The 25,000-nt window shown below is 40.9% G+C and overlaps 1 protein-coding gene across 2 annotated transcripts in view; it reads right to left on the bottom strand.

The window, feature by feature from the left end:
- hivep2a (HIVEP zinc finger 2a) overlaps positions 1–19,230 on the bottom strand; it is a 126,860-nt gene extending 107,630 nt beyond the window's left edge. For both annotated transcript variants that reach the window (XM_023267747.3, XM_035947031.2), the window contains exons 1-2: positions 18,788–19,230; positions 6,362–6,413 (exon numbers count right to left, since the gene is read on the bottom strand). The gene's annotated coding sequence lies outside the window, so the exon portion shown is untranslated. The remainder of the gene's footprint in view (positions 1–6,361; positions 6,414–18,787) is intronic.
- Positions 19,231–25,000: the final 5,770 nt, after the last annotated feature.

Raw genomic sequence — 25,000 nt, 5'->3', positions numbered from 1 at the left:
TCAGAGGGATGAAAGCAGGACTTTTACTTTAATACAGTGGCACATTTTGCTGCTCATAGGGAAGGATCTGAACACGTATTACACCACTGTTCTAGCAGTCTGATTTACAAGACACAGACTTCTGATATAAACGTACCATTTCTGACATGATTTGGTGCTGCTTTCTGCTCTGTTTCTGCTATCTATGTGCTGTTGTTTTCACTGATACAAACTCCAAGCAGCAACCTACGTGCTGAAAACGGTTTTGCCAAGGCTACTGATCATGCAGTATTTTAGACATCCTTTGTTCTTTTGGGGAAATTTCCACCAAAACAGTTCCCCTGATACCTGAAGGGGCACCATCGCTACATCCTGGGCCAACGGGGATGTAGTAATGTGGCTGGTTTAAAGAAATACAAAGAATCATAATGAGGCGCAGCCAGATCATTTTCCAGCCCCGAAATATCTGGCTATGTGGGAATACTCTCCTAGTGACGCTTAACTTAGCACCACCAGGAAGTCAAAGTTAGTAAAATATCTTGGCAGCAGATACAGACCATGTATTTGTACATACATGTGTGGTTGCTGCATGATATGATGATCTACAGACTTTTAATCAAACAGGTCAAACTTTGAGTTAGTCCAATGCTCTTGACCAAATAGCTACAAACTGATGACTGTTTTCTATGTTCAGCACAACCTGACAAATTTTAGTAAGCTCATAAGTCAAATCTTTCATTGACACCAAGAGACAACACAATATTACACCTGCAAAACAGACATTCATGCTAACATTTAGATGAAAAAACACAAGTACAGTCTCACAGAGCTGCTAGCATGACCTCAGTTTTGTTAGTATGGTTCGCTGCTATTAAAGTTTTTGCAATCAATCAAATGCTCTAACAGTACAGAGAAAACACACTAAATACAAAGCAGATACACACAAACGCAACCATATACTAACAGCTATGACACATGCATAAGTTAATGCAGCTATACATGCAGAAATGCACCCACTGAACCACATATGCAGAGTATCGTCTCTCTCTCTCACACACACACACACACACACACACACACAAACACACACACACCAACGTGTACAGGAAGTGTGCAGGCTGCAGAAGCAACAAAGCCGTCATTTGCATGAGGAATGATGCGGAAGTGAAACCAAAGCTCTTTATTGTGCCGCACTGCACTCAGACACACCGCCATACTCTCTCTCACACAGACACACACACACATGCTGCTTTTCATGCAATTTGAATGCACAAACAAAGAGGCCAGTGGACTTCTGGTTACCTGGAGGAAATGGGAACCAAACTAACTGCTGTTGTCTCGGCAATGTTCATATCCCATAATGCTATTCAAATTCTGTCGCTCTGTTATCTCACTCATGACCTGCACACACACACACACACACACACACACACGCACACACACACACACACACACACACAGACACACACACACACATGGTGGGATGCCATTCATTCTGACACAGCTGTTTGTCAGGACACATGAACGTCGCTCTGTCGTCCATGTCTGTGTGCGTGTGCTTCCGAACATGTGTTTGTATGCGTACATGTGTGCAAAGCTCGCTCTCCATGCGATGCTGTCAAGGGCACAGCTTGTATCCCTTGTACCAAGCTGTGGTCACCATGGCAACACAACATACACGTCTTCTCCCTTCACCTCCTGCCTTTTTTTTCTGCTTTCTTTATCAGACCATGCTATTTTGTAAGAGTGTGTGCAAATATGTATGAATGCGTCTGTGTGTCTGAGTGTGTGTGAGTTGTTTCAGTCACTTCTTGGTGTGTTTCAGCCAATGACTTGACAGAGACCAATACAAAGCTCTCACTGGTTTACTGTCCACCACTGGTGTGGTGTTTTTTGCTCGGACTCTTTTCAATGTACCAACTCTGTGGTTACCATGGTGCCCACACCTCCATTTGGTTCTCCATCTCTTTTTTTGGAATTTTCATTTTGTTATTTCACCTCATTTGGTGTGTTTTTCAGCTATTTTTTGATGTGATATGGTTTAAGCAGTCAGGGAGTTTGAATCTTGTCGCCTCTTAGCTGTTTGGCCATTTCTCTGTTAGGTCCTGTCTTCATATGCTCGTCATGCTTTTAGTTTTTTGGTTGCTTATTTTCGTCTATTATATTATTAGAATACAGAAATGATTATAATCCAGGCTTGGAGAATCAACAACAACGTGCATTAAAGCTGTTCAGGAGACTTACAACAATACCTCATTTAGACTGTTGTTTATGTATGGGGCCCATGTGCAGGTAATCTGACACACCTATGGAATTACAGCTGTTTAATTTGATATTCTTTTGCATTCTTTTTTATCCCCTCTTCATTTAGAAAGGTTTGCATACAGATCTTGCACCTTTTTTCAAATTTCAAACTGAATGTAGCTACTAGCATTTGTTTTGTCACCATCTTCATCTTTTGACATTGGATGTCATAAAGTAGCAAACCCTCCTTTATCATCTATTTTACCCTAAATGGGATCCTAATTTGCAAATTTAACCCCATGCTGTATTCAAGCAGTCCTGAAACTAGAGATTTAGATCATTTACTCAATTGACAAATGTTTACTGAAGTAACAAATCTAGAGAGAAATACGGAAACTTTCTCATAGACCTCAATACTATCTGAGATCTGTTACCAACCAGAGGAGGCGCCCCCTGCTGGCTATTAGAAAGACTGTTTAGGATTAAGGCACTTCTGTGTTTCCCTCACTTTTCCAAGCTGAAGGCTACGTCCATATTTTACATACAGTATATGCATCGAACATGTAATGTATGCGGACCATTTGGGGAGCAGCTGCTGCAGCACTTTGCTTTCACTCCAGTTGATGAAACATGTACCAGGCATGACAGAGAGCAAAAGTGGTGCATATGATCACAGAGATTCACTGTGGAGATTTGCTCTGTAAATGTAAAACTACAAGTCTCTTCTATCTTTATATATTCTTTTATGTTTTATGTCTTCTTTATGACAGAAATTAGTACTTTTGCATCAAACAGGGCTTCCATGTTGGGGTCTTGATCACCTGTGGAAATTTATTTTCTTGGTACCAGCTGATGGTTGCTTAGTGCCCTTATCCCTACATAGTCTGCTGTAGTTTGTAAAAGTTAACTCAGTGATATTACACAAACCTGAAGTTCCACACCACCCCAACCTTGTTTTGGGTGCAACTCACACAACAATACAGGTGTCATTAATGAAAAGCTACATTCCGCATCACAGTCCACATATGCTAGGTGTGCAATACTGTCAAATCATTAGACAATTAAAGCTCTTAATGATAATGCTATTTTATGGATTCCTCTATTAAAATAAAACAAGAATAGAGCAGAATCATGGGTATGCAGCCTAAATGATCCCTGCTCATTTACCCCTCATGCCCACCTTTACGACTGCAACATAAAATCCCACGTGTATCCATTTCCCAATAGACCACAGTTACAAAAGAGAAAAAAAGAACAGATTTTTTTCTCTTTCGATAGGAATCCTCTGACTGCAAACATTTTTTGATTATGGGTTGTTTATCTGCAAAGTTCAATATTTGCAAAACTTTCCCAGACAGAAGAGCTAGTTTTATGTGCAGGGAAAGAGACGCCAAGGCCGGGTGGAACAGGTCAGACAATACGGAAACAAAGAAGGGAAATAAAGAAAAGTCTCAGACCCTGTGGGAGTCTGACATCCAGTTGTCATAGCATATCCATGCAAAGAAGCCACAATGTCATTGTTTGCAGCTCAGCTTTCACCAGCCTTTTTTCACAGGTTCACTTTATCAATACCACAACTTCTAAACACCAATCAAGCACCAAATGTTTCAATATTTGTACTTTCTGCGACTTCCACTCAGTTTGCTCGAGCAGAAATCCAAAATGCACATAAAAAGATGTGGACGTGCATGGAAACGTATTTTCAGCCTCTATCGGTTTGAACAGGTCGCCGCAGTTTAAAGCAGCCGTTGACATTTGCGACACACAGAGCGTATGCATTTTACACCGCACACTCTGCAAGCGCTGACGCATATCCTGTGCAGGTCTTCAGTTGTGTGTTTGTGTGCATGTGCATGTGTGTGTGTACCTGTGTGCATACTAAGGTGACACTGAATGAAGTTTAAAGGCCCACACGCTTATGCTTTGAGGTGCAGATAGTAATCTCTGCTTTACATGATCTATTTCTGTGCACAGACTGACTCAACCACACACACGAATAGAGTCGTGGGTGACAGCATGTACTGTATAGAAGAAGGAATGATGTGAGAGCGAGACACACAGAGGGGAAAGACAGAGGATGTTTGGATGACATACAGTAGTTCGTCTCGTCCTTGATACCGATCCGCCTGCGACACAGGAAGACGAAGTGACACCACTGACACACAAACTCTCACACACACAATACGAGGTTTCCTCTGCTATCCATCGTATTTGCAAGCGCCACAAATTTGAAAAAGCAAAAGGCCAATCCCTGATCTTAAAACCTCCAGTACCACCACTTTTCCATCCAGAATTTATGGTTTAATCTTCACCACAGCACCCATTTCACAGATTCTCCTTCATGTATTATCCTCTGTCTGTCACAACTTCTATCAGCTCTACCAGTATGCTTGCAACACTCCTTTCTCTAACACTCTCTTAAAATGTCATACAAAATACAGCATTTGTCCTTCATGGTCATTGTGGGGAGATGCTTATGCTGCACAATATGTTTTCAAGGTTGTGAAGCCTCTTGGCCTTTGATCTTCCCAATCTTTTTTGTAGCATTGATGGTCTCCTACACAGAAAACAACTGCACTGTTAGCGCTCCTTAGATGTGAAAGCCACTATATTTCTATAGATGCAATATTTTAAAAAAATGCATCAACTTCTGGTTCTTTGCAGCACATAAAGCCAGAGAAGATGTTTCAGGGTATAATTTCAGCATTTCATAACTAATTGTGCCAAGATTTCTGTGATTAAACAGAAAATTTTAAAATTACTTTTCCTCACAATCACAGGATAATAAAAATGAGCATGTTTCAGATAAATACAGGAATGCAGATGTGTCATGGTGAGACACAACAACCTGAGCAATAATGACATGCATGTGCAGGTTCTAGCTCCAATATTAAACATCGCTGCCAACATAAGATTATTACTGTTTTCATTTTGTTATTTGATTTATTTTTCCATTAATACCACAAATTTCTGATTTTAACATGAAAATGATCTTACAACAGGATTCCCTGTTGTTTTTAGTTTTTTTTCTGGCAGAAAATACACAATTATTGTTGAAATAGCTAGCAGAGCTAAGTATATTGTCACATTTCATCAACATAACAGCAAAATACATCTCTATATTTTCTAAGTTTTTAGATAACACATATGTCTTGCCATTGTTAGCAACTGTTTTACACTGAATAACCAGTTCTGCCACTTTGGCCCAAAACTTTGGAGTCCCCAGCCTGATTACTGTGAGTGCAGAGAACAGAATTAGCTCATATAACAAACAATTTCAAGCTTGTAAAGGAAAGAAAATTACAGAAACTTTACATCATAGCAGGTAGCAGGAACATTAAAGTGAGCTTCGTCATTTACACTCCCAGCCGAGGTCACACCTCCAGTAATGAAGCTGGCCGGTTGCCTCGGCAACCAGCCGGGAAAAAACAGCGAGAGTAATTCTGGTTAAATGAATACAGCTCAACTGCCTCCTTGTCTTACCGTCTGTTTCTCTACGTGAGCCTCCCTCCCTTTCTCATGACAAAAGAATCAGCCATTTTAACTCACACTGATGGTTTATTAACACAACGATCCTTTTCTCTCTTTGTGTTTAAGCTGCTCTCTGTTTGTGCTGACAGACTTCACCTTGGAACACAATGCAACTCTTGTACGTTTTCCTCACTAATTTAGTTTTATCGTGTGAAATGTGACATCTCTCTACACTGACACCACATTTTGCTTTACAAATCTACTCTTACATTACATACTGTTTAATTGTGATGAAAAACACTTATTTCTGAACATCTCAAAACTGTTTAATGTGCAATACTTGAATTTTTCACCAACTTAAGGACACTTGCCTTCTTGTTTTGCTTTGATTTTTTGTTTTTTTATTACCATATTTTACTTTGCAGCCTTTTACTGCATTTTAAGGGATTAACTTAACATCTTTAGCCTTTAGTTACTAGATTGCTTTTTTAGTTACTAGATTGCTTTTGCCACTCACTTTCTCCTTACAACGACTCACTCACTACAATACGAAAAGCAACTTTATAAACCCATTTTATGTATTTTCATGTTGTACGTTTCCGTGTGTGAGTGCAAGCTATAACCATATCATACATGCGCACAGAGTTATTTGTTCTGTGGATCCTACCTGGTGTAACTGTTTGTCCTCTCGTCCAGTTTATCAAGTCCACAAACTGCCCCTGAGGGAGGAAGAGAAACAGAGAACCTGTATGTAAATCCAACAGTTGTAATCACACTCAAAGGCCACATGCATACAACATCTCTGACTTCTTTGCTTGTCCTGACATATCCCCAGATGCCCATGCAGTCTTTAGGCCTGGTGCAGACATGCACACAAACAGCTATGAGCGCCCACGGACTCGTAGTCGCTGCTCTTCTACTACTTTTACTTACTGCCGACCATGCATAGTATTATTCTGTATTATTCAGTAGCATAAGCATAGATAAAATTAAAATTTTGGGATGCACATGGACGCTAGCACAGGAGTTGGAGCAGATTCTTGTGGACACATCACATGGACCCAAGCAGACCCTCATGGTCTCACAGAGACTGAAAATTTCACTGTGTGGTGAGACAACATCAACGTTACCCTCATGTCTGTAAGTCGAATGTAAAGCTACACCCTGCAGTTGCTTAACATAGCTTAGCACAGGAGTTGCAAAGATTAATCAATTAGCCGTCAACTATTAAATTATTCGCCATCTATTTTGATAGTCAGTTATTCGGTAAATTTTTTAAGCCACAAAAAGTCGGAATCATCTGAGTCCAGAATCTTAAAACAGACAATGTTGGTTTTCTTTCATCTTCTGGTAGTAAACTGAACCTCTTTTGACAGAAGAAGACACTGGATGATGTCAATTATAGACTTTGGGAAACAATGCCGGCCTTTTTTTTTTTTTTTTTTAACCTTTTTTGACATTGTATAGACTAAAAATCAAATTAATCATTGAGAAAATAATACACAGATTAATCAATAATACAAATAATCCTTAGTTGCAACCCCACTTAGCACAACAGCAGTAGGAAAACCAGTCTTACTCTAAGCTAAGCTAACAAAAAATCTGCCTAAAGCATCGTTAAAGTTCAACCAAACTTAAATTGCATCAAATTAATCTGGAATGATCATAAACTTCTCGGAGTCGGTGCTGGCTGCCTAGCAACTGCTGCCAACTAAAACTATTTCCCTACAGTGTGCAAGATAATTCAAACAATAGTTTGCTCCATGGGTTAACTTTGTGGCAACAGTTTGGGGAAGGTCCTTTCCTGTTTCAACATTACATTGGCCCCAAGCATGAAGCCAGGTCCATAAGGAAACAGTTTGCCAGTTTGGTGTGAAAAGGCTTTGCTGGACAAAGTCTTGACCTCAACCCCATATAACACCTTTGGAATGAAAAGGAACACCAGTGGTGATCCATGCCAAACCAGCAGACATCACTGATGGACTTCAGCGAAGCTTTTTCCACAAAATATAAGCAAATCCCTGATTAATGCCCCATGACACTGTGTTTAATGTGCAGGTGTCCACGTACTTCTGTTCATGTCATGTAAAAATTAAAACATGGATTGTGAACATATCTTGAATAGTTTCAAAGGTCACGAGCTTCTCTCAGCGCATAAATATCAGTGTGGAGTTTAAATTGATGTCAGGAAATTTATTGAAAAAGCAGTTTCATTTTTGTAAAATCTCCACGACAACACTAGTGACATGTTGATCCTGTGGTTTGTAATCATCAGTTTCTAAAAACACTTCTTCAGTCCCTGAAGTCTCTTGTCTTAGAGGATTCTGAGCGTTTGGCACTGACATTTCAAACTCCGCGATAAATCCAACAATAAACAAATAAAAACAGATGACATTCTGTCTTAGCAGTTTCAGATCACTGGTGTCATCGGTATGTCATCTTGATTTTCATTTTTCTTTTGTCACTTTTCTTCTTTGGGTGATGATGTTTTTTTTTTTTTTCTTTTTTTTTAAGCCCACTGGGGTTTCTGTTCAGCCTCGCCCGCTGAGATTGGATTTCTTTTTATCCCCTGATATTTTTTGAAGTGTTTTTATCTTTTGTATGGATATGCAAATAACTCACCCTAAACCTACAGGAGTAACTGTGATGGTGTTTTCATCGTGCCACCACAAACTCCATGGTAGCAGATAACACCACACTGAGCTGCAAAGCCTGGGACTGAGTCAGATGGTTTAACATTGTTACAAACATTCTTATTTAATTGTATTATTTTTGGGGGGGGGAAATGGTTAAAATAAGCAGTAAATAATATCATCTTGCAACAAGGGCAGCTCAGAAGATATTTCTAACAATTACAAATGAAGGAGTTTTTTTTTTAAAAATGTAAAAAGTTTTTAATTTATTTTTGTTTAGCTATTTTTCATTATTTTTTTAGGCTGCAAATAAATGTTTTACATAGCTCAATGGTTTTAAGAAAATGCCATGTACAGGTATATGAGTTGTGATAAACAGATGTTTTGTCATGACGGTTCAGTAAAAAAATCCCCTCAAATGCATTGCAAACCATGTGTTTGCAAAGTTCAGCTCATTAAAGGAGTTGTTTTATACCCTAGTATTGACACAGCGGACCTAGCGTGCGTCATTTAGTGAGAAAATGAGTGAGAAAGTGAGAGTTTGACACTTTATGAACAACTCAACAGTCGATTTTGCCACTGATACGTATTCTGGCTCTGGTTTCATTTCTGTGGGTGCAGAAACCCATATAGTTTCCGGTCTGACTGTAGAGTGTCGGGGCAAAATAGCGGCAGCAAATTCAAGGGCGACTGACATCAAAAGCTGATGATCACTAGTGCTTTAGATCACAGGAACCTTTCTTTTGTTTTGTCATACTACACTGGAGCTGCTGGAAAAATGATGTCATGTCATCTGCATTTGGGCAGTTATTCATCTATGAAGAAGAAAAACGACAAAAACCAAACAAGGAAATGGTTGAGTGTATAAGAACTGTTTAGAGTCGGCATTTCAGTCGTTTAATTCTAGTATCTATGGCAAGTTTTACTAACTGTAAATAGCTAGATATATGTAATTAAATTCTTCCTACAGTAGTTCAGATATCCACGTCTTTTACCAGTCATGTATATGAGGTTTCTTATTACAGATATTCTCAATTCAGCAATGTGAACTGCAGATATCTGCAGCTGAAATATGACAGATTGTAATTCCAGTTCAAGATATCTACACTGTCCTATTTTAGAATACCATAAAAGTTAAGTTTGAATGAGTCAGAAGGACGTTGTAGATATCTTGAAGTGGAGTTATGAAATGACCAGCTGAAATGACACTGCAGATATCTGTAATTACATCAGAATCTACGGCAAGTTGGAGGTGGGAGCTGTTTGCTTTTTAAACACACAACGACACTGCAACTGTGACCACATATGACATATTACTGCTGTCAGAGCAGTCTGAGGCCAAAGGTCTAGTAAATTTTGACCACAAGTCTCTAATGAATGAAGCCTTTGTTCTCTACAAACTTCTTGATGATAAGCTCGTCCTATTTCACATTTTCTGACAATCGCATCCACCACAACAACCACCAACTTCTTCTCACGCTGTTCAAATTCTTTTCTGAGCCAGAATCCAATGCGAAACCTGGTTTGAGTGACATCAGGCACAGTAATTCTGACTAGTCATAATGACATTTGTGATACTGGCTGTTAAATCTTAGAACGGCTAACCAAAAGTATCAATTAAAAACCAGCTAATCAAATTCAAACCCTTTCAAATGCCGCACTGAAACTCTAAAGTTGCAAATAACTTATTATTGCACAAGAGTTGATAGACTGCTATCAACTGTTTCGTCAAATGACTATCACAATGTCTTTAGGTTCATTTGTTTGCTTTGCTACAGGAAACAAGAATGCAGATATCCTGTTTGCTTTTGTGTTTGTTGGTCTAGCAAGTGTTTAGCCTGGCTAGCACTAATGTATAAAGGCGAGGGTAAACTGCTAGCCAAACTTTTTCAGAGGTGTCTTCTCGCAATGCAGAAGTTGTATTTACAGGTTATATCTCAATTATGTCACATTTGTGCAAACAAAAACAAAGACATGTTAGTGTGGGTGTTGTTGGCTTACTGCTAGCTTATGATGTAGGGCCTAGTTTCTTCTTAACATCCACATTATCTTTACTCAGCCCAGTTGGTCCTTAACGGTGACTAACTTTCTAGCTAACAAGCTGCTACATGCGATATCGATCATTTTGGAGCCTTTAGAAGATCTTTTCCTTCTGACAGAGAGTAGTTGCTTTGCTTACAGTGTTCCATTTACTCTGTGCTCAAAGAATTGGACTTACATCCATTAAGTATGATTTACTGTTATTTTTTGGCACTTGGACTTAACATCAGCATCAATTCATGGTTAATACGATATTATTATTATTATTATTATTATTATTATTATTATTATTACAAGGTTGGAACCCTACAGTATTGTTTTTTATGTGTATTTCCCTAAGTAATGTATATGTTCCAATTAAAACCTTACAATATTGTTGATATAATATTAATTATGCAAAAATGTAACTAACCTAACTGATGTAAATCTTGTGGTTAGGACCCTACAATATTTTACATAATACAAATTAACCAGGCTAACTGAAATGTTAGGAGTAAAAATCTAAAATCTAAAAATATTATAAATTCTAACAAATTGCCTAACTAATTAAATAATTATAGTAAGGCCCTAACAAAATCAAACCGGATAAGCAGAAAATCTTGTCATTTTAGAAGCTACAACCTGAAAATGTTTAGAATTGTTCACTTTTTATCTGAAAATCGATCAAGCTTATTATTTAAATTTAATCTTGTTTTAAACACTGCAGACAGAGTGAACTGGTTAGAGGAGGTGATATATCCTCAGATCACTATCACATATCGTCAAAGAAAATTACAGTGTTACTCGAAAGCATCCAAGCATATCTTAAGCGATCGTATTGGAAATGTAATGTACAGCAGAGGAAACTGATTGTTGCTTGTGTCTGTTGGGATTTCCTGATTACAAAACACTGATTTAGCTTCACTGTCTGATGCATAAATGCATGAAGTGAAGCTAATTACAAGCTGTTGAGAAAGTAGGCCAGTTTGGGTAAAGGTCTCTCTCTGTCTCTGCTCCCTCTCTCTTCCTCCGTCTATCTCTGCATCATCTCCTTGTCCATTTAAACAGCCACAAACACACCTGACAGTGCATCCAGCGCCTCCCTTTGAGTGCAGACGGATTGTATTTCGATATCAACCTCTTTATACCCATCACACACAAATCAACACACAGTTTCCAGCAGGCGGCTCAGAGGTAGAGAAAACAATCACATTTCCCTTCTTGTTAAAAAGCAGCCTTACAATTGGCTGATATGGAGCCACAGAGTTTTCAGGGAGCTTCAAGGTGATCACTGATTGGCTGAGGGATGAAAAAAAAATGTCCTCAGCTGGCGGCGAGGACGGAGAGAGACGGAGGGAGAGTTTCCTTTTTGTACAGCTGAGGACAACAGACACTAACACACACACACACACACACACACACACACACACACCCCGCTGAGAAAAGTGCTTCAAATGTTCAAATGAAAAGTGTGTCAGCCGACAGAAGAGACAAACTCCTCTGTTGGTGCAGCTTGGAAACCTCTCATCCGTTCTCCTCTCCTCTTCCTGCTCTCTGTTACTTCTCACGTCCTCCTCCTTCATCATCCCCCACTCCTTCCTTCCTCCTCTCTGGTTTCCTCTTTTCACCTCGATTCCTCTCCTTTCCTCTGATATCCTCAGCTCTTCTCTTGCATCCTTGTTTCATTTCCTCTTCCCTTCCTGCTCTGTTATTCCTTGTTTCCTCCTCTTCCTTCCCCTCGTCCTGCCTCATTATCCACTCTTCTCATCTCATCCTTTCTCTTATACGTTTGTTTCCTTCTCTTTTCACCATTCTTTAATCTTCCTTTCTTGTTTCCTCCCATCTCCTCACTTGTGCACTTGTTTCTTCAACTCTTCTCTTGTGTCCTCATTTCAATTCCTCTCCTCTTTCTGCTCTGTTAGTCCTTGTTTCCTCCTCTTCCTTCTCTTTCTCCTGCATCATCCACTCTCCCCTCATTCTTTCTCTTAAACACTTGTTTGCTTCTACTCTCACCTTCTTTCCTTTCCTTTCCTTGTCTCCTTTCCTCTTGTTTCCCCTCATATCTGTACACTTCTTTCCACTTCTATTCCCTAATTTCTTGTCCTTTATTTTTCCCAGTTACTTTTCCTCATCTTCCATCCTCTCGGTCTCTTCCTTCTCCCAGCGTTTCCTTTCTTTCTTCTTCCCCCACCTACCACTCTGCTTCTTCTCTTGCTTTCTTTCTTTCTCTTTCCTTCCCTCCTTCTCTCTCTTCTCTCCTTATTTCCAAATCTATTTCTTCATCCCTCTTTCATCCCTTCTTGTTCTATTGACAGCGACTCCTCTTACTTTGTCCTGTTCTCCTTTCCTCTTCTTTCCTCTCCCCGTTTCCTCACCTCCTCCATCATTTGTATATAGATAAGAAACCAAACCACAGAGGAACAGTTTACCTGCAGAAGCTGGTCAACCAGCTCATTAGGCTTTGTGTGTGTGTACACCTGTGGGTGTGTCTTAATAATTTAGCCGTCGCTGTCAGGACCTCGGTCACCGGAGCGCTCTCAGGTTCCTTTACAGCTCTCAGGTGATCACACACACACACACACACATACACACACACACACACACACACACACACACACACACACACACACATGCTGGTGAAATTGTGCAATTGAATTCAAAACAACACAATGTTCACCATGTTGTACGTGCATTATGTTGCAATACAGATGCGGTTTGTTGGCAATAAACAACTCTGACGTGTCTGATAACAGACTGGGTGAGTCAAAAGAAGTTAAAATATAAAGCTTAGCAATGTCATGTCATATCTTTTTGAGGGTCAAAGGTATATTCTAGACCTCTTGCCCTTTAGAAGAAACTAGCAGACTAAAACCGCATCTTTACACTACTTTTTAACTAATTAACAATCAACATGCAGTTGAAAAGAGGCAATAACGAACAAAAGTAGAGCAATTTTCAGAGGCTGGGTGATCTATGTAATTAACTAATTGCTTCAGCAGTAAATACAAGATGTACTCTCGGCTGCTAATTCTATCAGAGGAGAAGATTTATTGCTCCGTGGTGTTTAGCCTCATCTGCACACGCTCTGCACATCAGTGACTCCGAGCTGTAATGAAAGCTGTGTGTGTCTGCGCGCGACAGTGTGCTGCTTTTTCACACCATGCCATACATCTGCAGTCATTTCAAATTCTCCAGCTATGATGTGTGCACTGTGATAACTGACGGCAAATGCAAACTTCACACATCTGCAGCTAACCGGCTGACAGACAGACAGGCAGAGAGACAGACAGAGAGACAGACAGAGAGACAGACAGACTGCTGCAATAAGGAACACATAAGATATGTGAAAAAGGATAGATAGTTGAATTTAACATGGCGGGCTGCTGCTGCTGTTTTGTTTTTTAACATAATGGCAGCTTTAGCTAATGATTTTGAGCCAAAATAGACTTTGTGAGTGTCAAACTACTGCAGCACACTTAATGTAAATCACTTTGGTCTAATGCATCTTCCACAGGACTGAAATGTAATCAAATGAGGGAGCTGCTCACATCACAAATCAACCAACTATACGGTATATGACCACATGACAGCTGACAATGAATCTATCTCCATGACAGCTATGCAAAATCCATCAAGTGCAGGAGACTGTTAGATGTGTTTGAAAGTCATGAAAACGATGAGAGGACCTTCAGTTATGATTTTTTGGGAAACCAGTTTATTATAATATCTGAATCTTCTAAAATTAGGCTCCCTAGTTTTGCAAATTTGCAATATTACTTTGCAATATTAAATATTTTTAGAGAGAATTATTCAACTTTTTAGGCTAAACACAATAGTTAAAAGCCTATTCTGTGAGCAGGAAATGTACTGTCCCAAATGTGAAAACAAAGCTGCATTTCTTAGCTGACATTTCAGAGGTTTTCATAGGACTTTGACAATATGCTTGTAAACATTAGCATATGCAACAGCCTTATGTCACTGGCATATGCCATGTTGGTAAATAGGATGACACTGCTTCACTGACATATACAACTTCTCAAAGACAGGCGCTGTTTGGATGTGGCAGACTGATTCATGCAGGCAGCTGTCCTCGGGCTAATAATTATAGGTCAATTTAAAACCATGATTACAAATCACTCCGCTCTTGAATGTTGTTGTTTTGAACTGTGTTCTATTGTTGTCTGATTTAATTGTGCTCCTGGCATCACTGAAAATGAGGGCATGCCCTCACTGGTTTCCCATGGTTCAAATAAAGGTTGGATTGAATGACTGAAAGAATGAATAAATGGAGAAGCGTTGTTAGGACCTTGGCATACTGGGGGCTCAGTTCCAGCAGTCTTTATACTTTACTGTGATAACTGCATCACTTTCAAGTTATTTCAGAATAAAATACACACAAAATAGGAGACACAGAGCTCTTGGCAATGTAAGGTCATGCCACTTTCTTTCAAGGTGAACCCATGTTCCACATTAACATCACAACAAGTTTAGGCTAGCAGTGGTTCTCAAACTGTGTGCCTTGGAAGAAGTCGATCCATGATGATTTACAACTATATTCCTGTGTAAAGGTATTTCTTGGAAATACTTCGATCCATCAATCCTTTAGCTATATTCACTTTATTCTCTGGAGGTAGGACAGGTCACCAGATCATCGCAGGGGTCCTTGAAAACACTATCCATCCATCCATCCATCCATCCATCCATCATCTATACACCACTTAATCCTCATTAGGGTCATGGGGGGCTGGAGTCTATCCCAGCTGACTTATGGTGAAGGCAGGGGACACCTGGACAGGCCACCGGTCCATCACAGGGCTACATATAGAGACAAAAAATCACACTCACATTCACACCTACAGACAATTTAGAGTTAAAAAATACACCAGAGCATTATTTTTGGACTGTGGTAGGAAGCCAGAGTACCCAGAGAAAATCCACGCATGCACAGGGAGAACATGCAAACTCCATGCAGAAGGATCTTGGAAAGGCAGGGATCCTGTAGACACAAGGTGAAAGTGCTAACCACCAAGCCACTGTGTAGCCCCTGAAAACAACAGTTTAGATAAATCTAATTTACTTAGAATTTGGGTGACCTTTATATAGTCCATGAGAAAAGATTCCGATGCAGGCAAGTGGAATAAGTTTGCTGATAAAGTCATATAAAAACAACAACCCAAATTAATAATTATCAGACAAAATCTTCTGTCTTTGTTGTTGACTAAAAATATGTTCATAGCCTAACGATACCTTGTGACCTACAGCAGCTTTCAAAAAGAAATAAAATGTGTTTTCATTGCTATTCAGCTCACTTTTGTTATAATTTCTAATGCAATTTTATGATTAGAGAAGTCACATTCCATAAGTATTTTTATTTATAAATATTTTAGTAGTTATACAGAAGCATCCATACACACAATATTGTGTGTGAAACTGAAAAATCTCTAATAAAAGACTTAATATGAAAGAAAAATATTTGGACTTTAGAAAAAAATAAATGAAAATCAGACTGTAAAGAAGAGTAAAATGGCATCCCAACAATTTTGATTAACTACACCATATCAACGAATGTGGGCTGCACAGTGGTCAGTGGTTAGCGCTTTCGCCTTGCAGCTAGATGATCCCCGGTTCGCATCCTGGCCTTCCTGGGATCTTTCTGTGCAGAGTTTGCATGTTCTCCCTGTGCATGTGTGGGTTTTCTCTGGGTACTCCGGCTTCCTCCCACAGTCCAAAAACATGTTGAGGTTAATTGGTAACTCTACATTGTCCGTAGGTGTCAATATGAGTGTCATTGTTTGTCTCTATGTGTAGCCCTGTGATAGACTGGTGATCTGTCCAGGGCGTCCCCTGCCTTCACCCTAAGTTAACTGAGACAGACTCAAGCCTTTAAATAAATAAGATTAATATTTATTTTATCAATCTTACTTTTGGGAAACGACAAACAAAAGAAAGCAGATCTCCGGCTATTCATACGTCCAGGCCTGATAAATGAGTGAACACATCTGTTGTGGTGAAGCCAGCAGCCTAGTCCGAGCTAAAGGTACTTGGCCCTTTAAGACTCGAGTGGCCCAGATGCAAACACTTGGCCACTTCCAAACTGAAATGCTCCCAAAACACTGTGGGCCCCGGTGCAACAGTGATTACTGTCAACAAATCTTCAAGGCAAAGGATCAAGAACTGTTGGCTCTGGCGATCATTCCAGCCCCACTGGCTGCTGCTGCTGCTGCTGCTGCTGCTGCTGCTGCTGCTGCTGCTGCTGCTGCTGCTGCTGCTGCTGCTGCTGCTGCTGCTGCTGCTGCTGCTGCTGCTGCTGCTGATGCTGCTGCTGCTGCTGCTGCTGCTTGTACAACTGCAGCATGTTGTTGCCTCAGACACACATCTACACACAGAGTTCCCACAAGGCCTAAGTAGCAAATTAATTGAATGTTTAGTGCAGAATATCAACTCACACCTCATGCATGTTCTCCATACGCCTGTCCTCCCTGGTAACGGGCGCATGTGTGCGTGTGTGTGTGTGTGTGTGTGTGTGTGTGCGTGTGTGCGTGCGTGTGTGCATGGATGTGTGCTCCTACGCAGTACACCACGATGCCCATCTGAGGTGGCAGCAGGACAGATGGTACGTAGGTCGGCCTTCCCCCGTGCACACTCTCAAACACGCATCTGCCAGAGACGTGCACGCTCACAGTCACCAGCATGTGTCCTGACAGCAGAATACATACTGTAATGATCTCTTCAGCTACACACTGCTAACCCCACCAACACCGCAAACACACTCGGGGCCAGTCTCAGTGGATGCTTTTTCTTTTGCAGCTCAGAGACACAGACACAAAGCGCTCACTGACAGTTCTCTCTTTATTTCACAGCTCATTTATTCCTGCCGTTTTCTCTAATTAGTTTGCAGTGCGCACAGCTTTATTTTGTTTCCAAAAATATCACCTTTACTGTGTCAGTTTAAAATTAGCTGCCTTTCTTGACAAAAAGCCAAAAAAACACACAGATGTGACAAAACAGCTAGTGAAATTATTTCTTACCATTAAAATCCTGCTTTCACAACAAAATTTTTGTGGATATTTTGCAGTTTTTACTGGTTTTATTTCTAATAATTTATTATAAAAATAGTAATTATTTAATTAATGCATGCCTTTGACGTGGAAGCTGCTTGATCTTAATTGGTCCTGTTGGTTGGGTTCTAATGTTTTCTTTTGTTCTTTCTGTGACAAATTAAAGTCTACATTTTGCTTTCTGCTCTGAGAAGCAGAGTCATGTCGGCACCAGCTATCCGGCACAGTGTCCTTCAGCTGTTGCAGACCTGCAGCTCAAACCTCACCCTGCCAATCATCTGCCCCGCTGTGCAGCGTCCTTGAGCTGGATCTCCAGCACCTGTTGCATATCTTGGTGTTTGACCCTGACCTTTAACCTCTGACCTCTCTTTGGAGGAGGTGAAGGTGCAGGAAGAAAAGAAAAAAAGGGGGGGGGGGCGCTTCCCTGCAGAGATGGATTATGACGTGCAATAACACACGAGATCTCTCCTCTGGAAACGCAGTGAGGAAAGACTGACATATTTTCCAGCACAAGAGTGTCAGCAGGCTTGTTAAAGGGAGAGAGGGACAGAGAGAGGAGCAGGGCCGGGCCGTGCGTCGCAGTCTCCCCGGCCGGGGCCCCTCACTAGACGACAACACGTCATGGAACATTCCCGGAACCAGCCAGCGCACCACCCACCATCTCTCTCTCCCTCTCTCTCATACACAGACACATACACAGAGGAAACAAACGATGAGCATATGAGATAAAGTCACTCCCATCTGAAAAAGAACTCGCCTGTGTTCCAGCGTTCATTTCTGAAGACATAACCTACTGTACAGCGAGCGTCTATCTGAACATCTGCAAGCTGTCACAGCACTGTAGCAGCAACAAGGAAACGACCACAGAGAGTGCGCTAAGGTCACAGCTTCAACTCACTTTTGAACACTCCGCAGGAACTGCACAGTGATTATAGGATATGAATATTACAGGGATTTGCAGGTGAAAGTCTGTTCAAAGCAACCTGCTGCGGGTTTGTTTGTGTTCCCACAAATGCACAATATCGACCTTCCACACGCAAAAATTACACCATCATACCTATCCGAGCTTCTACTTTCACAGCTTAATACCCACCAACATGCCCCCTCCTCCTCTCCCTCTATCTCTCTTTCCCCCCCGGCCTTGTAGCCAGCCTGGCCGTGCAGGCTACTGCAAATTCCTCAGGATATTACGCAACCCGGGTAATCTGCATGCAATGCAATGCGTGCCCGGGGTATTCCCCCTGCATAGCCTTGTCCTTATAAGCTAAGCAAAAGATCAAGTGACTTGAAAACACATCATAATGTCCGCCATGGCGCAGAAAAAACCCGCTGTCACTGTGATATGTGTGAGAATATGTCCGGTAAAGGGTTTTCCGCTCTTACCTTCTGCCTGCGCTCCGGCTGCGCGTCTCCGTCTCCGTGCGAGAATGACAACAAGCAAACCCCGGTGACAGGAGATCCGATTCCGGGCGGGCTTGCACTCCTCGCTGGTTGCCCGTTAGAAACAGCCGGGAGATGGTTGTTAGAAATCCAAAACAGTCGAGGGGAAGCGGTGGAAACGTTGCGGCGAGGCGGCCGACGGAGGAAAAGTTGCGCGTAAAAATGGAAGGAATCCTTTCCGACCGGATTTCTGCTGCCGGAGCTCCACTACTGCAGTCAGACAGACTGTAAATGTGTGTGTCTGACTGTGTTGTGAGCGTGTATGTGTGCGTGTGTCAGGGTGAAACCAGGAGACACATACACACGCACACACACACTCTTACGCACACGGGGGTTATTCCAAGCGCCACTTCCCAGAATAGCAGCATAGAGGAGAGTGAGAGTGAGAGAGACGGAGCGGCAGAGAGAGAGGGAGAAAGAGAGAGAGAGAGAGAGAGAGAGAGAGAGAGGGCGTGTGTGTGCGTCTGTGTGTGTGTGTGTGTGTGTGTGTGTGTGTGTGTGTGTGTGCGCGCGCTTGCGTGACGTCGTTGGATCCCCCAACGCGCAACCAGGGCAGAGGGAGGGGAGGGGAGGGGAGGAGGAGCAGTGGCCGAGGAGGAGACTCTGTCTGCCGGCACAGAGAGCGCAGGATTCCCCGGTCACCTCTGGAGCGACCTGTCTGTCTGACTGTCTGTCTGACTGTCTGTCTGACTGACTGACTGTCTCCATGCCTCCTTTTAGCATGTCTGTGTATACATTCAGCTATGGAAGTGAATACACATTTGAATACACATCTGACAATACAAAATGGCATATCCTTTTAGATTTATAATATTCTTGTAATTTGAGGCACCATGTGGGGATGTTGGACTGTTGATCTCACATTAAAAAACGTCACATTAGGATCTTGGAATTCGTGATAGGATTTTTATAGACTAAACAGGTAATTAATTAATTGGGTGATTAAATTAAAAACATATTATGTATTCCTTAAAACTCTGTTTTTATAAATTGCATTTTCAACAACTGCCCTGCTGTTATTAATAGTCTTTAGCACCATCATCACTGCCTTTGTTATTGTTGTGTTAAGGCTTATATTAATACTTGCAATAATGTCTATTAGTAAATCTTTACTATATTAAAATCTGTAAAATTAGTTTGTAACATCCACCCTCCTAAACTATTTATGATCATTGGACAATTGCAGTTAATTTGGACTTAAATTTGCCAAAGATGCATCACACGGCTAGAAATTGGCAGAATGTGGCCAAATAAATTCTGTCCTATGGCAGAAAATGAATTTTTGGGGCCTCCATGATCCCCTCTGTGTCTCGCCCAGTGTGTACAGTCTCCGCTGGAATACTAATTGGTCTTACACACTGTATGCTGGGTGTTGATTTTATTAAACAGGAATAATTGGGGAATATGCAAATCATGAGATCAAAACTTAGTAATGAAGGCAACATCACAGTGACAGAGGAAATCAGTGCACTTGGCTGCTGGCCTCTGAGAAACTGTTGAGCACGTACGTAATCCGTTGTAAAACTACAACTTGAGGGTTTTACACTTCAATTAAAAAGGCAAGACACAATCCTTGCATTCCAAATTGCATGTTTTTTTCCTTTCAGGAAGCACTAAAGTTGCCCCTTGAAAGTACACACTGTTGCATGCAGCATGCACACAATTGGCTCAAACTGCTTCATAATAATAAGCTTTGATCATCTTGCTTATATATCTGTTGCAAGCTGCACTGTGAAAACAGACACATGCCCATACCATACTACCATAACATGCACTATGCCAGAAAATGATTTAGCATGTCGCAATACATACTACGGCAAATCGTTTATGCCAAGAATAACAGGGTCTCATATTACATCTGGTTGCATTTTATACTATGCAAGCCTGTATGCTTTTCTGGCCATTCTGACCCACAATCCTCCTCTGTGCAGTGGAAGATACATCACATGTGTCACTGTGTCTTGCTTGAGTAACAAGCTTGAGCTGCTGAGAGTGCACATTTCACACTGCAGACTACAATAGATACACAAGTGAGACAGTTAAAACTTCAGGTGCAATATTATGACACAGCAGGTTCCAGTTATATGCATACTGCACGCAATGATATCTGATTTTGGAGTGCAGGACACCTGTTTATACTCATTTGGAGGCTTGTAACTGGATTGAGTCTTTGTGACGTATGTGACTTTGCAGTGGATTGTGGGTCAGAATGGCCAGAAAAGCATACAGGCTTGCATACTTCAAAATGAAGCCGGATGCAGCCAGACATCCTGGCATTTTTGGCATACTGAATTTGATATGGCTGCACAGTGGCTTGGTGGTTAACACTTTTGCCTTGCAGCTAAAAGATCCCCGGTTTGCATCTTTCTGCATGGAGTTTGCATGTTCTCCCTGTGCATGTGTGGGTTTTCTCTGGGTACTCTGGCTTCTTCCCACAGTCCAAAGACATGCCGAGGTTAACTGGTAACTCTAAGTTGTCATAAGGTGTGAATGTGAGTGTGATTGTTTGTCTGTATATGTAGCCCTGTGATAGACTGGTGACCTGTCCAGGGCATCCCCTGCCTTCGCACTGTCAGCTGGGACAGGCATGTATAGGTGATGGATGGATAGATGGACGGATTTGATATATGATGTATTGCAACATACAGAATCTTTTTACTACATATTATTGGTATTATGGGTACTACAGTTTTTCTCAGTAGCTTTGGTACATTTCTCAGATCAGAATTGAAATTCTCCAAATACTTGTTCAATCTTCACATCATTGTGTCTCTTGTGCACATCAAACAAGCAGTTTCTCATTTCTTTGAACAAGTTGCAAATGCTTTGGTACATCCATGCAAATGATTTTGTACAATTCTCTGCTGTTTCCTTCATTATGTCATGTTGATCAAAATGTACTGTAATGGGTCTCTGTTGAATAGTCTCACCCTCCACAACATTTAGGCATTAGTTCATTGCATAAGTCTTTACATGCAAAATGGTTGAACAAGTTGTCATAATATGTCAGGATATTTCTATACATTTCCATTAGACTTTTTTTCTAAATCTGTCCTGAACTGGTAAATCGCTTCCAGGTGAATCTTGATTTTCTCTAACAAAGGGAATTGTGTGAAGGGTTAGGATTTTCTGAAATCACTCAAAGATGCAAGAGAAGATATTTATGATGTGGATGAGAATTTGTGGCCCAACAGACAGGAACATCAGGAGGTGTAGGAAGACTGCACTGTAATTCCTACAGCACTGCATGTACAGTTTTCCATAAGGAGATTGTCCCATGTTCACATTTATACTTTTGGTTTTTTTTCTGTACTATGCAGCCTGTTTTCTTTTCTGTAGCACAATGGCATGGTCTGTCACCAAATTACAGTACAAACAGTAAAATTGTAAATGTGAATCTTGTCCAGTCTCTTGCAATCAATCTCCCACATACACTGAGGTGTAACTTACAATTTACAATAACTGTCATCAAAACTTTAGCCATAGTTTACATCAGAACATCCCTCCAGAGAACACTGTTAGAATGACAGCATGACTAAGCAATCTGACTGTCTTATCCACACAATGACACAAAGACTAGTCATTCTGATGGCACTGATACGTTCATTGACACAGATATTTACTTTTGAGAGATGAAATAAGGATTCTGAGCAAGAGACTGGCTTTTGCAGGTAATCCATGGTGTTTTGCTATTTGTATGAACTGTTTTGAGAAATGCACTTACTGCTTTGCAAATGTCGAGGATGATTTGAGAAATGTACCAAAGCGACTGAGAAAAACTAGAACATGCACCCAATGTGTTAATTTGTGAGCACTAGAGGTCTTAGTTGGTAGATCTTTTGACTTCTGGACAGAGTCAGAAATTGCTTACAGCATTCATGCTAAGCTGACTGTTTCTTGGCTATACAGTATGCAGCAGAAAGAAATGACGGTAGCATCAATCTTCTCATCTCAAAGATGCAAAAAGGCATATTCCTGAAAAGATTCAACTATTTTTAAGGCCCTTAGCTTTTCTGTTGATTTATAAGGTTACTAGTTTACATTCCCAAGACCATATATTATAGCTCATACAATAAAAGTTTCAGTTAGTTCAGTTCAGTTTATTTGCCATTTGCAGTATAAAACCACATTGGAAAGAGGTGCAAGAAGCTCAAGTGCATTGTCAACATCTAAAAACAACAAATACAGGAGAAAATAGGACAGTAAAAAGAACAGAACAAATGCCACATAAAATACTTAAGGATAAGGTACTAAGATCCAATAAATAGTTCATAAAAAAACATGTTAGAATCAAGGTGCATTATTCAAAGTCATCACAGCTTGTGGGAAGAAGCTCGTAAAATGACGAGACGTGGTGCATTTAATTGACCGATATCTTTTCCCTGAGGGAAGAACTTCAAACATGGCCCTGGCAGGATGGCCTGAGGAATCGTCAGTTAGTGCAGGATATTTTGACAAGAAGTTACTCCTTTGGAACATGACCGTAATAAACAAAAGAGAGAAGTGCCTATTCTATCAATGCACATATTTATGTCATTTTCACAGCTCTTGAGGACCAAGAAGGTCAGGGCATAAATGCACAGCGATTGCATCCATTCGGTTGGCTGTGCCAGATTTTCAGGTGGACCCAGGATTTAAACAATACACCTCCTCGAGCTACTTTCATCTGTAAAACACATTTAGAAATACAGAAGAGCTCATTTCAGAAACCTTCCCGCTACTAAATTAAACCATCCATCCATCCATCATCTATACACTGTTTAATCCTCATTAGAGTTGTGGTGGGACTGGAGTCTATCCCAGCTGACTTAGGGCGAAGGCAGTTGAGACCCTGGACAGGTCGCCAGTCATCACAGGGCTACACAGAGAGACAAACAATCACACTCGCCTTCACACCTATATGGACAATTTAGAGTTACCAGTTAACCTCAGTATGTTTTTGGATTGTGGGAGGAAGTCAGAGTACCGGCAGAAAATCCATGGATGCACAGAACATGCAAATTCCATGCAGAAAGATCCTTGGAAGGCCGGGACGCAAACCAATGACCTTCCAGCTGCAAGGCAAAAGTGCTAACCACCGAGCCACTGTGAAGCCGTAAATTAAAGCAGCCTCCATCAAAATCCTTTTTTAAGTTGAATAGGTTCACATTTTTCAATCCCTTTTGTACTCTTGAACTACATTGGGTTGTGTAAATGCCTTTCAGCAACAAGTTTTTATAAATGAAGGGTCACTGAGCACCCCGTTCCTGAAGCATCACAGGTTTGATCCCTCTGGCATTTACAAGATACAGACCTTAATGTAACGTTCCACTGTGGTAACAAACTAGTCCAACTTTTGCACAGACCTCAGATGTCAGACTTCTTCAAATAGCCCCATTCTACCTGGGAACAGATAATGACACATAATGGTTTCATAATTGCCTCGATGGCATCCATTCGGAGAAGTTACCCAGAGAGAGAGAGAGAGAGCGAATGACAAGGAGGAAAAGATGTGGTTTGTCAGGGCTAAAGCCATCAATGCAATAACAAGAAAACACAGCGACTCCTTGTTGTTGAAGTTTCATTGATGTCACAGTCTATAACATCACCTAGTTTAATCTCAAAGGGTTTTATTTGTAGCATTTATCCTTTAAATTTGGAGTCTCACAATACAGAGAGGTACACTGAGATTCACACAGTAATCATCCTTTGTTGGATTTTACCCGCATCACCTGAGCTAATGGAGCTACCAGGAGATGCGATGGTGTCGTCCTGATGAACTTTCCAATGTTCCAGCATGCAGTGTTTGTCAGTTGTGGTGTGAATATGCAGGGTGTGAATCCCACCTTCCGCTAACAGTTTTGATGCCAGTTAAGCTGGCAGCTTCCCTGTAATTCCAGCTTTTAAAAAACGCTTTGACTGGCTGCACATGATCAGCAGTCTGAGTTGCAGTCGCATTATATGGAGGAGCAGAGTCAAAGTAGAGACCAGGTGAATGCTGGCAACTCGTCAGATATTTTGTATAATTTATAGCCAAGAACTGCCAAAGTCATGCTGAAGAAAAGCCAACACGGACAAATCAAAAACTTTTGTTTCTGCAGTAATGAATCCTATGCTGACTTCTGCTTTAGCCAACACAGAAACTGCAAGCGAGTACATTGTTTCAAAATACTGTAA

The sequence above is a fragment of the Amphiprion ocellaris genome, chromosome 12, assembly GCF_022539595.1.
Source record: "Amphiprion ocellaris isolate individual 3 ecotype Okinawa chromosome 12, ASM2253959v1, whole genome shotgun sequence".
Classification (NCBI taxonomy): Eukaryota; Metazoa; Chordata; class Actinopteri; family Pomacentridae; genus Amphiprion; species Amphiprion ocellaris.
The sequence above is the reverse complement of the archived record's forward strand: the minus strand, read 5'-3'. Positions and strand labels throughout refer to the sequence as shown.